This window comes from Somniosus microcephalus, chromosome 5 (assembly GCF_052327205.1).
Source record: "Somniosus microcephalus isolate GS21.2 chromosome 5, FLI_Smic_1.0, whole genome shotgun sequence".
Taxonomy (NCBI): Eukaryota; Metazoa; Chordata; class Chondrichthyes; order Squaliformes; family Somniosidae; genus Somniosus; species Somniosus microcephalus.
In genome coordinates this window covers 228,349,779-228,353,419 of record NC_140991.1, presented here as the reverse complement: position 1 = coordinate 228,353,419, position 3,641 = coordinate 228,349,779, and positions in this window count along the sequence as shown.

Here is a 3,641-nt window from a genome sequence, read left to right as displayed (position 1 = left end):
TGTACAGATACAATTTCTGTATTTCCTTGCCGTTGTATTCAACAGGCACCCTTATTTTCCCTCTGGGGTATACTTTCTGCCCCGTATATGTCTTCAAGACAATGGATGTGTCTTTCAAGGGTATGTGTGAGAATAGCCACTCGTAGTCTCGTCGATTCATGACGGTCAGGGCTGATCCTGTATCCAATTCCATTTTGACTTGGGACCCTGCTACCGTGAGGGTGACCCAAATGGTTCGGTGATCCTCTTTTGTGATTACGTTGTGTAGTTTGAGACAGCTTAGTCTCTTGTTCCCGGATTCACTATCGCTGTTCTGGTCTTCGGAACTACTGTCCGTCACCTTTTGTACTTTCCTATACTTTTCCTTAGTAGTCTTTTTGTTGTCGTTAGTCTTCTTCCCGGACCTGCAAACTCGTGCAATGTGTCCCATCTTTCCGCATTGCCTGCATGTTTTGTCCTTGGACCAGCAGTCCTTCTGGTCATGGGTTGTTCTGCCGCAGCGATAACATTTTTCAAATCCCCGTGTCATTTCATGGGTGCCGTATTCCTGTGGCTTTTGCTGTATTTCTGCAGCTCCCCTTGCTGCTGCTTCGTACGATACTGCCACGCTGAAACCCTTATCTAGCGTCTGCTCTTTCTCTGAGAGTAACCTCTTCTGGGTTCCTTCACTCAGGAGTCCACAGACAAATTTGTCCCGTAGGGTATCTGCCAGTCCTGCTCCGAACTGGCAGTGCTTTGATAGCTTGCGTAGTTCCGTAAGGTAATCAGCATTGCTCTCATCTTTATGCTGATTTCTCTTGTGGAATTTAAATCTTTCTGCTATCAGCAGCGGTGTAGGATTTAGGTGTTCCTGTAGGTTATCAACAATTTCGTTAAAACTCTTCTCCATCAGTTTGACTGGAGTGATCAGGTTCCGCAATAGGCTGTACGTTCTTGCGCCCATTAAGTTTAGTAGTACCGATGCCTTTTTCTCATCGGCTACTTCATTTGCCTTGCAATATACTTCGACTCTTTCCACATACGTGGTCCAGTCTTCTATTGCATTATCGAAGGCAGTGATATTGCCAGTCTTTGGCATCTTGGAGATCTAAGATGGCGCCTCCCGTGCTTTGCCTTCTTCCCCGATTGAACAAAATGGCGCCTCCCGCGCTTTGCCTTCTTCCCCGCTGGATTAAGATGGCGCCTCCCGTGCTTTCTGTCTTTTCCGCTGCTGCCAGCGCTGTTGCTGGCGTTTTTATGCCTTGATGGCGACGCCCTATGGTCTTCGCGCACTTCCCCCCGCGCTGCTGCCAACGCCGCTGTCCGCGGTCCCCGTGGCAAACTGCAGCTCCTCGCGGCTTTCTGCGCTTCTAATTTCTTTTATTTTAATTACTGTTCCCGTCGTCAGAGCAGACCCTGTGGGACACTTTCCTCCCTCTTCTCGGGTCTGTACGCTGCCCGGCTTCGTAGCACCGGCTGCACCCTGTGTGCTCCACCCTTTCTCCCTCTCTCCTCTTCCCGACAACACTGCTCGGCCCCCTTGAAAAGCCACCCGATCGAGCTCTAGCCCGCCGCAGCCCAGGAAGGATCAGTGTACTACCTGCCACCAGCCCGATTAGCTGGAACACCATAGACTGGATAACCAAGCCCAGCTCTCGACAGCCTCTCCTGCAAATCTTCGAATTCGATGAATCAGAGGGCGGTTGCCCACGGTTGACGCCCGTTTCTGCTGTTTGTTTTTGTTTTGTTTTTTTCTTTTTGGATTTCTTCCTTCTGGCCTCGACCTCTAACAACTTCGCTTCAGGGATGGATCCCCGTGAGGTGGTGCAGAACTGTAGGTAAGTTCGGATCTGTTCATCGCCAATGTAACGTCCATGTGTAATTGAGACACGGACTGCAGAAGTTGGTTATAACAGGTGTTTACTGAATGGAGACAAAACTGGAACTACTATACAAAGTTACTACACAGGCTTATATACAGGGGTGGTCACTACTGGTACTGCAGTATACAGGGGCTGCAGAATATAGTTCCTTCTTCAAGGTACATACACTACAAAGCTATTCGTTTTCCTTCCTGCACGAGGGCTGCCCCTAGCCCCCTGGTAGAGGCATCTACCTGTAGGGTGACAGGTTTTTTTCTATCATAATAAGACAGGCTGGTTTCTTTACATAATAATTCCTTTAGGTGTTTGAAGTTCCTCTCATGGGATTCTGACAATTGGTATTCGGTGTCTTCTTTTAGTAATTTTCTTAGGTTCGCTGTGTAGTCTGACATGTTCAGGATGAAAGAGTTCATATACTGGAAAAAGCCGAGGTAGCTTCTCAGCTCCTTCTTGTCGTTTGGAGGTTTCATCTCTGCTATCGCCTCGACCTTTTCGGGATTAGGCTTGACACCCTCCGGTGTATAGATCATGCCAAAAAAGTTGCATTTCATACTTTTAACGATGCACTTCTCGCCGTTCAGCTTGATGCCAGCCATTCTGGTGCGCGCCATGGCCTCGTGCAAGTGCACGTCGTGGTCTCTCTCATTTGTTCCGTAAACTTCGATGTCATCAGCGATTCCAATGGCTCCTTCACAGCCTTTGTATGTTTCATCGATCTTTTGTTGGAAGATGTCTTGGCTGACTTTCAACCCGAATAGCAGCCGCAGGAATTTATAACGCCCCAATGGTGTATTAAAAATCGTCAGGTTAGTTGATTCTTCATCCAGTTTTATGTTCCAGTAGCCGTTTCTGGCATCCAGTTTGGAGAAGACTTTGGCTCCTGCCAGTGCTGGTGTGATTTCTTCTGATGTTGGTGTGGGGTAGTGGTCCCGCTTTATTGCCTGGTTTAAATCTTTGGGGTCCAGACAGATTCTGAGCCGCCCGTTCGGCTTTTCCCGTACCACAATTGAGTTTACCCAGTCTGTGGGTTCAGTGACCTTTGCGATTATTTATTTCTCTTCCATTTCTTTTAGTTCGGTGTATAATTTTTCTTTTAGCTCGATGGGTATTTTTCTTGGAGCGTGGATGACGGGTTTTACCTCTGGATCTATTGTTATATGGTACTTGAACTCCCCGAAGCATCCTACAGTGTCATCAAAGCACTCAGGATGCATGTCCATCAAAATGTTTCGTGTCCATGATTTGTGGACGATTTTCCAGTGGGGTGTTGCTGTTGACTTTCAGTGATGTTTTTGTTAGTTCGTGGTTTACCGAAATTAACCCCAGCTTCTCGCAGCTGTTTAATCCCAGGATCGCCGGTCCCTCGGAGCCGGTCACATAGAACATGCAGTTGATGTTTCTGCTTTTGTGTGTTCCTTTTATATAGGTTGTTCTGAGTTGTCTGATCTCGCTCCCCCCGTACGCTGTCAGCGTGAAGTTGTTTGCTTTTAAACATCCTCTCCGTAGGGTATCTATCTTCGCCCAAGTTTTCGGGGAAGATCCTCTGGTATAGCCTCAGTGGAAGGATGTTGCTCTGAGCTCCTGTGTCCAACTTTACTTTTAGATTGACGGTTGTGGGCTGTCCTTCGATCCTCTTTTTAATCTGGATGATAGTGTGCCATTCTTTCTTTGGGGTGCTTTCCACTCTGGACGTTTCGTGTAAGAGAACCTTTATGGTTTCAATGTTCAGAGCTTTGTCGTACCCGCAGTCTTCGTCATCTTGCTCACCCATGGTATGGA